This window comes from Narcine bancroftii, chromosome 1 (assembly GCF_036971445.1).
Source record: "Narcine bancroftii isolate sNarBan1 chromosome 1, sNarBan1.hap1, whole genome shotgun sequence".
Taxonomy (NCBI): Eukaryota; Metazoa; Chordata; class Chondrichthyes; order Torpediniformes; family Narcinidae; genus Narcine; species Narcine bancroftii.
This window is the reverse complement of record NC_091469.1, coordinates 332993117-333009539: the sequence shown is the minus strand read 5'-3', so window position 1 is coordinate 333009539 and position 16423 is coordinate 332993117. Positions and strand designations below refer to the sequence as shown.

General features: G+C 47.3%; 1 long non-coding RNA gene across 1 annotated transcript; it reads left to right on the top strand.

The window, feature by feature from the left end:
- The first annotated feature begins 5862 nt into the window (after positions 1 to 5862).
- LOC138752163 (uncharacterized) lies at positions 5863 to 10136 on the top strand. The gene is made up of 2 exons (XR_011350423.1): positions 5863 to 6598; positions 9858 to 10136. It is a non-coding gene; the product is annotated as an uncharacterized lncRNA (long non-coding RNA).
- The last annotated feature ends 6287 nt before the right edge of the window (positions 10137 to 16423 follow it).

Genomic DNA, 16423 nt, shown 5'->3' with positions numbered 1-16423 from the left:
TTCATGGGAAAGTCGAAGCCAAAATTAAAGAGTTGATCGAGCAAGACATTATTGAACCTGTGGAACATTCGACACAATGGGTCAGCCCAGTAGTGATCGTGCCCAAACCAAATGGTGACATAAGACTGTGTGTTGATATGAGGATGGCCAATAAAGCTATAATTCGAGAATGACACCCTATACCAACAGTGGAGGAAATACTTCAAGAGTTAACTACCAGTAAGATATTCTCAAAAATTGATTTAAAATGGGGCTATCATCAATTAGAGCTGGACCCAGAATCCTGAAACGTAACAACATTTGTGACTCACTGTGGATTGTACCGATACAAGAGACTAACGTTCGGCATTAATGCAGCTTCTGAGATCTACCAGTATGAAATCCATTGAGTGATTCAAGGCATTCCTGGAGTTGCCAACATTTCTGACGACATCATAGTCCATGCACCTACAAAGGAAGAGCATGACAGACGGTTGAGGCGTGTACTATCTAGACTACAGGAGGCAGGCCTTACCGTGAATGGAAACAAGTGCCAGTTCGGTGTGTCAGAAATGGACTTCATGGGACACAGACTTACACGGGAAGGACTAAACCCAGCAGAGGCCAAGGTGAAGGCTATTGCAGATGCACGTGCACCCCAGAACGCAACGGAGGTGAGAAGTTTCCTGGGATTGGTCAATTATTGCGCAAAGTTCATCCCTAACTTTGCTAAAGTGGCAGAACCACTAAGGAAACTAACCAGGAAAGGTGTACCATTTCATTTTGGATCGGAGCAGAAGAAAGCGTTCACAACGCTGAAGCAAAGTCTGACAGATGCTGATACTCTTGGATATTATGATCCGGCTGCACCAACCAAAGTCATAGCGCATGCTAGTCCCGTTGGGTTAGGAGCCGTGTTGGTCCAGATGCATGATGTAGGACCAAGAATCATTGCCTATGCCAGCAGATCGTTGTCAGATGTGGAAAGAAGATATTCTCAGACAGAGAAAGAAGCACTCGGACTTGTATGGGCCTGTGAGAGGTTCCATGCGTATTTGTATGGCATTGAATTTGAACTCATCACAGATCATAAGCCATTAGAGGTGATCTGTGCCGCTAGATCTAAACCGTGTGCCAGAATAGAGTGATGGGTACTCCGACTCCAACCCTACAAATATAAAGTAGTTCACATTGCCGGGAAAGCAAACATTGCTGATCCGCTGTCCAGATTGGTGAAGGATGGATGCCCACAATCCAAGTCAGAATTGAGGACAGAAGCAGAGAGCTTTGTACGCTTCGTAGCTATTCAGTCGACACCGAAAGCTGTGACCACGAAGGAAGTCGAGAGAGAGTCCGAACATGACCCAGAACTCATGGAAGTGAGAGAATGTATCCAGAGTGGACAATGGGACAAGTGTACTCACAAGGCTTGCATTCCCATTAGAGACGAACTTTGTTGCATCGGACAGTGTGTATTGAGAGGTTGTAGATTGGTGATACCACAGAGGTTGAGACCGAAGATCGTATCCTTAGCTCATGAAGGACACCTAGGTATTGTTGGTACCAAGTAAAACCTCAGGAGTAAAGTATGGTGGCCAGGTTGTGATAAAGACGGAGAGAAATTCGTCAAAACTTGCCATGGATGTCAAATCACAAGTAGGAGTAATCCTCCAGAGCCGATGCGGAGTACGCAACTCCCGACAGGACCGTGGATCGACGTAGCCGTTGATTTTCTTGGACCTTTACCGACTGGTGAATCAATTATGGTAGTGGTAGATTACTACAGCAGATACTATGAGTTCTCTGTGATGAGGTCAACGACCACTGAAAAAACAATACAAGCATTGGCAGAGATCTTCGCGAGATATGGATTGCCTGTTACGCTATACTCTGACAATGGTCCACAATTCATTTCAGAGACATTTGCTGAATACATGAAGACCACAGGTATCCACCATCATAAAGTAACTCCGAAATGGCCGCAACCCAACGGGGAAGTAGAGAGACAAAATCAGTCCATTGAAAAACGATTACGGATTGCTCAAGCAGAAGGACAAAATTGGCGAGAAGCATTGCTATCTTATGTGGCTGTCTATCGGGCAACGCCTCATGCAACCACAGGAAAAAGTCCTGCAGAAGCATTTTTTGGGAGAAAAATCCGCACAAAAATGCCCGAAATAAAGGAAATCAGGGACAACCAGGAGATGAGGGACCACGATACTGAAAAGAAAGGAGCAGCAAAACTGTACACAGATTCGAGACGTGGAGCCAGGTACTCAGACATCATGCCTGGAGATAATGTTATGGTGAGGCATGAGAATTGTGGTAAGCTAGACACACCTTATTACCATCAACCCTACACTGTCGTATCCAGAAGTGGCAGTATGGTAACAGTCAAGTCTCCGGCTGGAGTCCTGTACAAAAGAAATGTGTCAGGTGTAAAAAGGTATCAGTCCAGAGAGACATCGAGCGAGGTGGTTGAAAGTCCAATACGAGATGCTCAACCTGAGAGACCAGATGATGTTCCCGAGGCGGTTACCAGCATTCCTGATGAAGTGACTAGAGTGCCAGAAGCACCCGAGGCCGTGGCGAGCAGTGTTTCTGACGCTGAGAGTGAACAACCGAGTAGCGACGATAGTATCGCAGGAAGGCCGAAACGAGACAGGAAAGCGCCTAAGCGATACGAAGACTTTGTGCCGTATTTCTAATTGTGCCCGCATTATCACAAAAGGGAAAGTTTGTGACGGTTGGAATGATAAAAGAACATTGGGACAGTGATTTGATCACATATCATAAAGTGCGTGTATGAGTGCTGTATGAAGTACATTTTATTTAGTTGAGTTATTGTATTACAGTTAGTTACAACATGTTCATGTTACATTGTGTGTAGAAGGAGTTTGAACTTGTTTGTTTATTTGTTAGACATTGTTTGTTGGTTCCGAGGGATATTGATAAGGTGACGGTGTTTACATTTCAACATTAAGGTGTAAAGTTTATTTCTGGTAAAAGGAGGGATGTCATGATAATGAATATGCATGAGATGTATTCACCTGACCGGAAGTCACATGGTATGAGAGAGTGGGAGAAGAGCGCGAAATGGAGGAACAATGAAAACTGGAGAATAAAGACACGGAGATGTTTAACCGGTAAAACCTGCGTTAGTAAAATCTGCCCTCATTGCACATGAACTCCTCAGACTTGACATCGACATAGCCGCTCTCAGTGAAGTCCGCCTTGCAGATGTAGGCAGCCTCCAAGAATGCGGCGCGGGCTACACACTCTACTGGTCTGGCAAGCCCATGGATGAACGACGCATATCTGGTGTAGGCTTCATGGTCAAGAACTCCATTGCCTCCAAACTCGAAAACCTCCCGACAGGCCACTCGGACCGGATCATGTCCATGCGACTCCCCCTTCAAAACAAGCGTCACATCACCCTCATCAGTGTCTATGCTCCAACCCTCCAGGTGGAACCAGCAGAAAAGGACAAGTTCAACACTGACCTGCGCAACCTCATTCAACGCACCCCTACAGCCGACAAGGTTGTCATCCTTGGCGACTTCAACACTCGCATCGGCAAAGACTCAGAAACCTGGCCAGGAATCCTGGGCAAGCATGATGTCGGCAAGTGCAATGACAATGGGCGCCTCCTGTTGGAGCTCTGCGCAGAACAGCGGCTTCTCATTACAAACACCCTTTTTCAGCAGAGGGACAGCCTGAAGACTACCTGGATGCATCCCCGATCCAAACACTGGCACCTCCTGGACTACGTCCTGGTGCGAGAAAGAGACAAACGAGATGTGCTCCACACCAGGGTCATGCCCAGCGCGGAATGCCACACTGACCACCGGCTGGTTCGCTGCAAGCTCAACCTTCACTTCAAGCCAAAGCCCAGGAACAGTAAAGCCCCCAGAAAGAGGTTCAATGTTGGGAACCTGCAGTCAGACGAAGTGAGAGGAAACTTCCAGGCAAACCTCAAAGCAAAGCTCGAGGATGCAATCCGCCTCATGGACTCGTCCCCTGAAACCCTCTGGGATCAGCTGAAGACTACCATACTGCAATCCACTGAAGAGGTACTGGGCTTCTCCTCCAGGAAAAACAAGGACTGGTTCGACGAAAACAGCCAGGAAATCCAGGAGCTGCTGGCAAAGAAGTGAGCTGCCCACCAGGCTCACCTTACAAAGCCGTCCTGGCCAGAGAAGAAACAAGCCTTGTGTCGTGCATGCAGCCATCTTCAGCGCAAACTCCGGGAGATCCAAAATGAGTGGTGGACTAGCCTCGCCAAGCGAACCCAGCTCAGCGGGGACATTGGTGACTTCAGGGGTTTTTACGAGGCTCTAAAGGCTGTGTACGGCCCCTCACCCCAAGTCCAAAGCCTGCTGCGCAGCTCAGACGGCAAAGTCCTCCTCAGCGACAAGATCTCCATCCTCAACCGATGGTCAGAACACTTCCAATCTCTTTTCAGTGCCAACCGCACAGTCCAAGATTCCGCCCTGCTCCAGCTCCCTCAACAGCCCCTAAGGCTAGAGCTGGATGAGGTCCTCACCCGGGAAGAGACATATAAGGCAATTGAACAACTGAAAAGTGGCAAAGCAGCAGGTATGGATGGAATCCCCCCAGAGGTCTGGAAGGCTGGCGGCAAAACTCTGCATGTCAAACTGCATGAGTTTTTCAAGCTTTGTTGGGACCAAGGAAAACTGCCTCAGGACCTTCGTCACCCTGTACAAAAATAAAGGCGAGAAATCAGACTGCTCAAACTACAGGGGAATCACGCTGCTCTCCTTTGCAGGCAAAATTTTCGCTAGGATTCTCCTAAATAGAATAATACCTAGTGTCGCCGAGAATGTTCTCCCAGAATCTCAGTGCGGCTTTCGCACAGAGGAACTACTGACATGGTCTTTGCCCTCAGACAGCTCCAAGAAAAGTGCAGAGAACAAAACAAAGGACTCTACATCACCTTTGTTGACCTCACCAAAGCCTTCGACACCGTGAGCAGGAAAGGTCCTTGGCAAATACTAGAGTGCCTTGGATGCCCCCCAAAGTTCCTCAACATGGTTATCCAACTGCACAAAAACCAACAAGGTCGGGTCAGATACAGCAATGAGCTCTCTGAACCCTTCTCCATTAACAATGGCGTGAAGCAAGGCTGCGTTCTCGCACCAACCCTCTTTTCAATCTTCTTCAGCATGATGCTGAAATAAGCCATGAAAGACCTCAACAATGAAAACACTTTACATCCGGTACCGCACGGATGGCAGTCTCTTCAATCTGAGACCAAGCTCACACCAAGACACAAGAGCAACTTGTCCGTGAACTACTCTTTGCAGACAATGCCGCTTTAGTTGCCCATTCAGAGCCAGCTCTTCAGCGCTTGACGTCCTGTTTTGCGGAAACTGCCAAAATGTTTGGCCTGGAAGTCAGCCTGAAGAAAACTGAGGTCCTCCATCAGCCAGCTCCCCACCATGACTACCAGCCCCCCCCCCCCCCACAATTCCATCGGGCACACAAAACTCAAAACGGTCAACCAGTTTACCTATCTCGGCTGCACCATTTCATCAGATGCAAGGATCGACAATGAGATAGACACCAGACTCGCCAAGGCAAATAGCGTCTTTGGAAGACTACACAAAAGAGTCTGGAAAAACAACCAACTGAAAAACCTCACAAAGATAAGCGTATACAGAGCCGTTGTCATCCCCACACTCCTGTTCGGCTCCGAATCATGGGTCCTCTACCGGCATCACCTACGGCTCCTAGAACGCTTCCACCAACATTGTCTCCGCTCCATCCTCAACATTCATCGTAGCGACTTCATCTCCAACATCGAAGTACTCGAGATGGCAGAGGCCGACAGCATCGAATCCACGCTGCTGAAGATCCAACTGCGCTGGGTAGGTCACGTCTCCAGAATGGAGGACCATCGCCTTCCCAAGATCGTGTTATATGGCGAGCTCTCCACTGGCCACCGTGACAGAGGTGCACCAAAGAAGAGGTACAAGGACTGCCTAAAGAAATCTCGGTGCCTGCCACATTGACCACTGCCAGTGGGCTGTTATCGCCTCAAACCGTGCATCTTGGCGCCTCACAGTTTGGCGGGCAGCAACCTCCTTTGAAGAAGACCGCAGAGCCCACCTCACTGACAAAAGATAAAGGAGGAAAAACACAACACCCAACCCACCAATTTTCCCCTGCAGCCGCTGCAACCGTGTCTGCCTGTCCCGCATCGGACTTGTCAGCCACAAACGAGCCTGCAGCTGACATGGACATTTACCCCCCTCCATAAATCTTCGTCCGCGAAGCCAAGCCAAAGAAAAGAAGAAGTGTTATTAACTTCACATTTCGGGCCACAAATGTGACAGGGGTCGGAGCAGAGAGTGCATCTCCTCCAGCCTGGACTCCGGTTAATTCAATCGCCGCCTTCAGTGGCACAGCTGCGAATAACTGTGGGGTGACCTTTCCCCGCGGAGGCGTCCTGATCTCAAGCCCCGCCCCCGCCGCCCGCCGCAACCAGGACGTCAGCAAACAGCCCGTGCCACCTTCCACCGAGAGCTCGAGAACATGAAAGCCCTGTGCCTTCTCGTGGGCCTGCTCCTCTTGAGCCAGGGTCTCCGAACTGCGGGTGAGTGTGTCCCTCGGAGCTGGTGGGTCTCGCAGGTTATTACTGCTCGGTCCTGGCGATCACTGCGAGGACGAAAACATTGCGGCGTTCCCTGAATCCTGACCCCTCGGGCATGCAGTGTTCGTTCTGTTTTTAATGCTCGTCCGCTGCTCCTTTCCACCCCCCTCTCCCCACCCACCCCACTCTTCCATCACGGCGAAATTGCTCGGCATTCAGTACGGCTCTCCTTCGGTATTCCCCTTCCGATTCAATGGTGCTTCATCTGCACTCTATCGTCGATGAAGCCCCGTTCCACGTGTACTGTCCCTCCAACCGAGTGTCTCACAACAAGGAACTCTCAGCACCCACCCTGTGGCAAGGTTAACTGGAAGTGTGGTTCTTTCTCAAAATAACCTTCTCTGGCAGTATGGCAAGGCTTCAGTACTATTCTTGCAATAAATCCGCTCTTACTCTATAAATAAAATATTAAGCACAGTCCAAGTCCTTCGGCCTTCAATGTGGTGCCGACCTATAATAAACCTACTCAATAGTCGACTTCGCACCTATAACCCTCTATTTGTCTTTCATCTATGTGCCTGTCCAATAGTCCTTATTGCCCCAGCACCTCCACCACATCTGGCAATGAATTCCAGGCACCCTCTACCCTCTGTGTAAAATACTTATCCCTGACATTTCCTGTAAACTTTAGTAGCCTCACCTTGCAAAGATGTCTACTGGTATTTGCTGTTATCGCTCTAGTAAAAAGGTGCTAGCTGTCTACATAACCTGTACCTCTTGTAGACATGTATTAAGTCACCTCATGCCATTCCACCACCTTATTTTCATCCATGTATTTTGTCATTTCCTCAAATAACTCATTTAGGCTAATGAAGTACAACCCTGGCCCTCACAAAAGTCATGCTGACTATACCTGAGAAGACAATCATTCTTTATTGACCTTCAGATGAACGTGGCCTACAGCACATTTGCTTGGGACAGTAATGTTGAATGCTGATTACAATGCATGCTGAACTATAAGGAGAACACATGTGAATGCTAAAACAAATGCTAGAAATACTCAGCAAGCCAGCCAGCCAGCCAATTTGCCAAGTTCATCTGACATTCTCAAAAATATGTACGACATTAAGCAGTACCCAACAACATTTTCACACTCCCTCATCACTGTCCTCCAGACCACATGCACTGTCGTGAAATCAGGCTCTCTAGTCGTGTTAGCCCCGAGATTTGTCCACACACTGTGGGGTATTTTCACAGTGCAGCCCACCTCACATTGCGGTTCTTCCTAAATTCGACTCTCTTTCATTACAGCTTTCACACAATGGGCCCGCACTCTCTGTGGCTCTATTTTAAGATGTCTTTCACTGGGTGTGACGCTTCCACAGGGTGATCCTTTCATACCACATCTCACCCACAACAATATTGTCTCTCAGTTCCTCGCTTCATTGGTTTCCTTCCGGTCAGAATGAAAAATAAATCTGCAGAGGCTATCCAACTGATGTAATTTGCTATCCGCAAGGTTTGCCCTTGTCCGCAATTTAAGAAACTGTGTTCAGTTTATACAATATTTTCACATTTAAAGAATGATCACATGACCTAGCTGATTTCCTGATTAACCATTTGACATGATGGATTTCTTTGGTAGACAACATACATATTGTTTCAACAAACTGTCTTGGATGCACCCAGCAAAATCCATCCATCTAGTCTCTTGTACCAAGCAAGTCTCAGTCAATATTGGGCAAATTAAAGTCACTCTGATAACCACTCTTTCTTTGAAATTTTTCAGTCTAACTGTTTGACTGATCTTCCAAAGTATGCTGTCTGCTAGAAGGTCTGAACGTAAAGCCACCACAGTGACAGCACCCTTCTATTTTCTGGTCTCAACCTCTGCCTCTTGTGGCATTCTCCAAATCACCCACCTCTTCTATATCCTTCTCTATCACATCTGAAACATTAAATCCCTAAAGGGGGAGCTGCCCATCCTTCCCCCTCCTCAACCAAACTTTCAATTAGCGTTCAATTTATCAGTCCAAGCTCTCCTTCCTCTGCCTTACATCTGGTACCTAACACAATGAAATATAAATGCTTCAACACATTAATTCAACTGTGCCCTGCCTGTAATTTCCATGAGATCTATTTTGCATGAACCCTGACTTTTCCTCAATCCATCCAATTGCTGCTCTGGTTCTCACTACCTCAGCATAAGCACCAGAAAACCGCGCTGGTACAATAATGCCTCCAGGATGTGGTTTGCTGTAAAAACGTGTTACGAACCCAAAGGACCCCAAAACCTAGCAGCATTAGACGTTCACCAAGACAAGCAGTTACTTAAACAAAAGTTGTTTTTAATTATTTTTAAACATGAAAACAAAATCAAACTTTAACTTATCTCTATTAACTAAACCCAACACAACCCCCTTCTAATTCTAAGTGGACATGTATGAAATGTGTGGGTAAATTTAAGAAAAGTTATTTGGTTCACAGTTCAATCTCACTTCTCATTCTTCCAAGTTCTCTGGTTGCAGGCAATTCTTAGACTGTGCATAGAATTTAACATGTATAAAGTTCACCAGGCTTGATGCTCAAAAGGTAAATGTTTACCACTCAGGAAGGTTCTCGTAGGGTTTGCAGAGAGAGATTTGTTGTTCCAGGATTTCCACAACTGAGGTACCACCATTAGTCACCTCAATGTCTTGCTGATGAAACTTGCCCCATCAGGGTTCTTCAGATGATAACCTCTTTCATTCGGGTTACCACAGAGTTCCTTTCTGTTCTACTTATTCCAAGAGAAACATCAGACAGATAACACTTCCAACCATCTGCTGCTCTGGAGTTTTCTGTTTCAGTTTCAGCAAGCTTCCTGGCTTGCACTGTTCAGCTGTCTTTCAGTGTCACACACACACTGGCTGAGAGAACTTGTTTTCACCTGTCAGTTCAGTCTCTCTCTCTCCCCAACTGCCAGAAAGCCCATGTGACTCTCTCACTTGCAAAACCCCTGACCTTCTCCAGTAAACAATAGGAGTTAGTCACCTACTTGTGAAATGTGCACAGCATTCTCCATAGTTTCTGTAAAATCACTGAATATTAATTCTTCACTATTTCAAATAAGATCTGTTTTAAAGTGTGTGTATGTATGTAAGTCACCTACTCTAATTTTACCAATTTATCTCCCAACTATATTCCATTCCTTCTGGTTTCTTTCTTTCTCCTTCAAACTGAACAATCATTTCTGGATTAACCTTTCCCTATCCAATGACAGATTCTACCTCTCTCGCCTGTGATAAAGTGGCAGGATTTTGTTTGGCGTCATCCTGTCCCGAAGGTTTTCAAGAAAGCAGGGGTTTCTGCGACGATAACTCCAACTGTTGTTACCTTTGATGCCCCCACCACAGGATGATAACCCTAAAAAGAGCATGGACAAGTCTTCAGCCTTATAATCAGCCCTGCTTCGTCTTTTGGGAGCTCTTCTGCCCTGTTTTCAGACCAGACGGATTTTAAATAGCTGAAGTGCAGAAATAAAATCAAGAACATAATTTACTGTATCTTGTCAATGTCCAATTGTTGTTACAAACGTTTCCTCCCTGCATTCCTGAAGCAGGTGTGCTGAAGTGCCATAAGACACGAGGGATGTGTTGGAGAGCATTCAGAGGCACTGCACGGAGAGTGGTGTCATCTTTGTATTGTGATGTGAGGAATACAACGTGAGGAAAGTGAGTAAACCAAGGTGTCGACCCAGAGAGCTTATTGAGGGGTTGGAATGACTCACGATTCCAGCCCTGGCACCTGCGAATGAGTTATGGGATGAGCATCAGTCAAAGAATGACAAATGAAGGAATGAGGCAAAATTTAAAGCTAGGAAGAAAAATTGGGATGATTGAAATGCATCCCAGATAGAACATTGAGGTTATATGATAAAAGGAGCCCTAACAGGATGCAGCTTATGTGTCAGCTCAGGTATCTCTCAAGATATGGAATTCACTTATTCCAATCTTATCACCTTAGAACACAGTGCTATACATTCTCTTTGCACTAATCCAAACCTTCTTATCAAACCACAACACCATAAAATATAGGAGCAGAAGTAGACCATTCGGCCATCGAGTCTGCTTGGCCATTCCATAATGAGCTGATCCATTTTCTCACAGCCCCACCTGGCCTGCTCCCCATAACCTTTGATATCCTGACTATTCAAATAGCTCTCAATTTCTGCCTTAAATACATCCAATGAGCTGGCTTCCACACCTGCCTGTGGCACAAAATTCCAGAGGTTCACCACTCTCAGGTTAAAGAAGTTCCACCGCATCAGTTTTAAACGGACATCCTTCAATCTTGAAGTTGCTCAATCTTGTTCTTGACTCCCCTGTCATGAAAAACAACTTTGCCTCATTTACCCTGCCTAAGCCTTTCAACATTCAAAATGGTGTTATAAAGATCCCCCCCCCCCCACTTCTGTTCTCTAAGGAGTACAGTTCAAAAGACATTAAATGTTCCTTATATTCTTATATGTGTAGTCATGAAGTAAGGGCTAAAGGCTTTATTGATCTAAAGATCCAAGCATACCTCAGCATGCTGCTAGCCCAAGTCCAAGGGCAGGTATGGGGGAGGAGACTAGAGCTCTCGACCTTTATTAAGGGTCAGAGGGGGAGAGGCTACCAGTTCCGCAGGTGGGCCAACCTGCCTAGCTCAGTGGGGAATGTGCCTGCAATACCATGTTCCACCACATTCACCCTTCCTTTTTAGATAGAGTCTGGCGGGGTGATGTGGGACACTGTCTTTACGGTCCATGAGTTGCAGAGTAATATTAACAGGTTTAGTCTCTCCGGTGGTTTTACCCGTCATTGGGACCTCTGCAGTTCTGTTGACTGTGCCTCTTGCTCCAGCGGCCTGATGGCTCAATCACTGGACTGGTTGCTGGAGGGCAGAACTGTGTCTGTCTCCCAAGTCCATGGGAGTAGGGGGGGTTAGTTGGTATCCGGGGGGGGGAGCCCTCCAGCCTGGGGGAAACATTTGGGAGCCCATGCTGGGAGTGGGATCTTTATGTCCTCAACCCGGGTGGTCCCCAGAGCCAGCTGGTCACTGCCCAAGGGTATAGGGTGTACCTCCCGCACTGGATTTCCACTCGCGCCAGGTCCCGAATGGACCCTATTGTCCTGTACGTCTGGGTACCTTACCAACGCACTCTGGGGGTGCACCTCCTACCAGTGGGTCTGCCTTGTGGGTTCTAACATGCTCCCAGAGGAGCATTGGCCTGGCGCCATCAGCCAAACTGGGAGCATGGCTCCTGACGCTGACTTCCTAGTGAAGGAGAACAATCTTCCATGGAACGTTGCATTCATAGCTGAACAGAGTAATAATAAAAGAATAGTTTTATATATTTACCCCCTCCCAAAAAAGTAGGAAAAAAAAGAAAAAGAAGCCTGTCTAGTAAACTTGTATCTTAATTAATTAATTGCAGTTTACATAATAACCATAACTAATTAGGGCGGGCTGGATGGGGGTGTGGTGGACGCTGCAGGTAAAGTCGTAGCAATAAAATCCATGTAAAGTTTCCAAATCTTATAAAATTTTTCTGGTTGATTTGGTAAATTATACGATAAAACCGGGCGGGGTGATGTGGCGATGGAGCACATACTGTACTTTTTTACATATATACAAGGTTCATAGTGTCCATCACAGGTTTAGCCTGTCCGGTGGTCTCGTGATCCTCTGTGACTTCCGAGGTGCTGGGCGAGGTCCCTATTGTTCCTGCATCGAGCTCACAGGACCGTGTACCTATGTGGGTGGAATTCTGGTTACTGAGCCCTTTGCTTCCTGTTGGGGTGGGCTCCTTTCTGGCAAGATCTCTGTGGGATTGACTGCCGCAGGTGCTTGACTGGTGCTGGAGGGAGGGATTGTATGGTTATCTGGGTGGGGCGGGAATAGATCAAAAGCCTGGTGAGGATGGGCGCTGTGTTGATTGACCGTCTGGTTCTTCTAATCAGTATTAGTGTACCCTGCTTGGGCCAGGTCTCGTACTGACACCGTGTCCTCCCTCCCATCCTGGTACTGCACAAATGCGTATTGTGGATTTGCATGTACCAGATGAATTCTTTCCACCAGGGGATCTGTCTTGTGGGGTCTAATATATCTACGAAGAAGTACTGGCCTCGATATCGTCAGCCAGACTGGCATAGTGATTCCAGATGTCGACCTGGGAAAAGAGAAGTCTCTCGTGGAAGGTGGCATTCATAGCCATGCACAGCAGGGACTTGGTAGCAAACAGCATATTCGGTAGTACTTCTGGCCATTTGGAGACAGGCATCCCTTTTGACGTGAGGCCAACAGGATTGCTCTCCAGATTGTACTGTTCTTCCTCTCCACTTGGGGTTGTGGCTATCCCCACTGCCTGTAGATACTGTGGCAACTCCTGACTCATGAAGGAGGAACCCCTGTCACTATATGTAGCTTGGGTATCCAAACATTGTGAATATGGTCCAGAGTTCTTTGATGACTGTGGCTGCAGTCATATCTGGATAAAGGATAACAAACGGGAACCAGGAGTACTCATCCACTACATTCAGGAAGTAGAGATTCCTGTTTTTAGATGGGAGGGGACCCCTGAAGTCCATACTAAGACATTCAAAGGGACAGGTTGCCTTAATCAGTTGGGCTCTATCCAGTCTGTAAAAATGCAGTTTGCTTTCGGCACAGACCGAGCAGTTACGGTACAGTTCCCGAATCTCCTCAGCTGAGTAGGGTAAATTTCTAGCCCTCACAAAGTGATACCGCCTTGTGACCCTGGGGTGGCAGAGCTTGTCATGCAGGAACTTCAGACAATCTGCTTGTGCGCTGGCACATGTTCCCCGGGTCAGAGCATTGGGTGGCTTGTTACGGAGTCCAGAGGACCCCAAAAACCAGCACCAATAGATATGCACCACAACACAGGGTTACTTAAACAAAAGTAGTTTTTAATTATATTTGAACAAGATAACAGAATTAAACTTTAACTTATTACTTAACCTACCTAACTACTTAATTCCACCCCCCCCACACCCCCCCCCAATACTAAGCTTAGAAAAGTTCTTTGGATCACAGTTAAATCTCACTGGTTGCAGGTAATTCTTGTACTGTGCACAGAAGTTAGCATTAACAAAGTTCACCAGGCAAATGGTTACCACTCAGGAGGGTTTTTGTTGGTCTTCAGAGAGAGATTCCTTTTGTTCCAGGACATCTGCAACTGATTCCTTCTCAGTCAGTCTTGCTGACGAAAGCTGCCCCCTTCTGAGTTCTCCGGATGATCCTCCTTCTTTCAGGACACCTTTCAGACCGCCTGTCTTCTCCTTTGACCAGGCAGTCTTCCAAACGTTTGCCAGCTTTGTCCTTCTGGAACTGATTTTTGTGTCCTTTCTGTTTCACACCATCCCTCTCTGAGAGCAAAACTGTTCTCTTTCCTGCAAAAATCACATGCTCTCCCAGGCAAGCTGTATGCTGCAATTTTGTTGCTCATTTTGCAAAAAAGCATTCTGCAATAGTCCTGCAAATATTCTGTGTTTTAAAATGTTTGTGTTCAATTTGCTCCAACAATTCCTCCCAAACCACCTCTAAATACTCTTGTCACAGGCTCATTAAACTTCCCGGGCTGGTATAGGATCTCATAATTTTACATCAAGAGTTTGACTCTCCACCGCATCCCCTTATCACTTTTTATTTTACCCTGCTGTTTGTTATTAAATATAAATGCGACGGCCCTCTGGCCCATCAGCAGGGTAAATGGTCTACCAGCCAAATAATGCCTCCAATGGCACACAGCATCCACTATAGCCTGGGCCTCTTTCTCAATTGCCGAATGCCTGAGTTCCGGGCCCTGGAATGTTCTAGAGAAAAATGCCACTGGCCTCCCTGCCTTGCCTGTCTGATTCAGCGTAGCTGCAAAGGCAACATCAGAGGCATCTTGGAATAGTATAGATTCATCAGTGGCATGATTCGTCACCTTGGCAGTCTCATCCTTGATGCCCTCGAAGGCTTTACGAGCCCCTGCTGATGAGGGGAAAGTGTTGTCTTCATTAATGGCCAGGCCTTGTCTGTGTAATTGAGGACCCATTGGGTATAATAAGAAAAAAACCTGAGGCTCTTTTTCAGGACTTTCAGGTTCTGGGGTAATGTTCGTTCCCTAAGGGGGCTCTCTGGGTCCGGGGACACAATCCCTCCTTCCACTACACACCCTAGTATCACCAGCCATGAAGTGCGGAACACACACTTCTGATTATACATTAGTTTTTTGCTGTAGCGAGGAATTCCCTTAGATTTGTATCGTGTTCCTCCACGTCATGGCCGCATATGGTGACAATATCCATATACAGGAACGTTGCCTTTAGCTTGTGATCGTCCACCATGCGCTCCATCTCCCTTTGGAACACCGATACCCCATTTGTCAGACCGAATGGCACCATGCGGAACTGATACAGTTGGCAGTCAGCTTCAAAAGCCGTGTAGGGCCTGTCCTCTGGGCAGGTTGGGATCTGATGGGGTCTATGGTGGAGAAGATCCTATATTGGGCTATCTCATTCACCATGTTGGCAATTCAGAAAAGGGGGTAGGCATCCAGTAACGTAAATCTATTCACAGTCTGGCTGTAGTCAATGACCATCCAGTTCTTCTCCACCCCCCCCCCCCCTTTTTACTACCAACACCTGAGCTTGCCAGGGGCTGTTGCTGGGCTCAGTGATGCCTTTGGCCAACAGCCTCTGGACTTTGGTTTAATGAAACATCTGTCCTCCGGGCTATATCTACTGCTTTTGTTGGCTATCGGTCTGCAATTCTCTGATAAGTGCTCAAATAGCGGACATGGAGGGACCCGAAGGGTGGACAGCCCACACATTACTGCCCAACTTACTCTCATTGGCTGGGCTGAATTCCTCATTCTGCTCTGTGATCCGGGGGTGCGGACCTTCAAACTGCATCATTACACTTTCCAGTTGACACTGGAAGTCTAACCCCAGGATAACCAGTGCACAGAATTTGGGCATTACCATGATTTTCAAATCCCTGTACTCCCTTCCCCGAACCTTTAACTCTACCCGACAGTACCCACACGTCTCTGCGGAGTGCACTTTAGATGCCAGGGATATTCGGTACTTTTCTGGAGACACCTTCGGTGCAGAGAGTTTTATTAAGTCAGTGCGGATAAAATTTTCGGTGCTCCCTGTGCCAAACAGATAACCCGTGACACGACCGATTACCTCAATGTTCATCATCGATTGCGCCAGCTGGTGAGGCCTGTTCTGATCCAGCATCACAGAGGCCAGAGTTAGGACTGATTCAGAGTCACCATTGAACCTTTCCTGTCGGTAATATGTTGGACTCGGTGCCTCAGAAGGCTGGGTCCGGAGGTGAAGTTAGTGATCGCTGATCCGAAGCTAAAAGTGACGTTAGTAATCATTGTCTTGATGACAGCTACCCCCAAAGATGATAACCCATCCCTCAGATCGCACGTGGCACTGCTGGTAGTGGGCTGCCCCTGGCACACCTTCGTATAGTGGCCTTTCTTTTTGCAATTTGAGCACACTGCGTTCCTGGCCGGGCAGGACTTCTGGGAGTGCCTGGCCAATCCGCAGAACCCGCACTTGGCAGCCCCAGCTGCCTCTGCCATCGGTCCCATATCCCAACATGGCGGCTCCCATGTTCCCCATGTGGATGCCGGACCGCCTGCGGTGTAAGCCTCAGCTTTGCACCGCAGTCGCCATCGCCTCCCACAAATCCAGTACTTCTTGCAACATGCAGTTACCTTTTTCCAGGAGTCTTTGACGGACCTGGGTCAATAACATGTTTGTCAGCAGTCCATCCTGC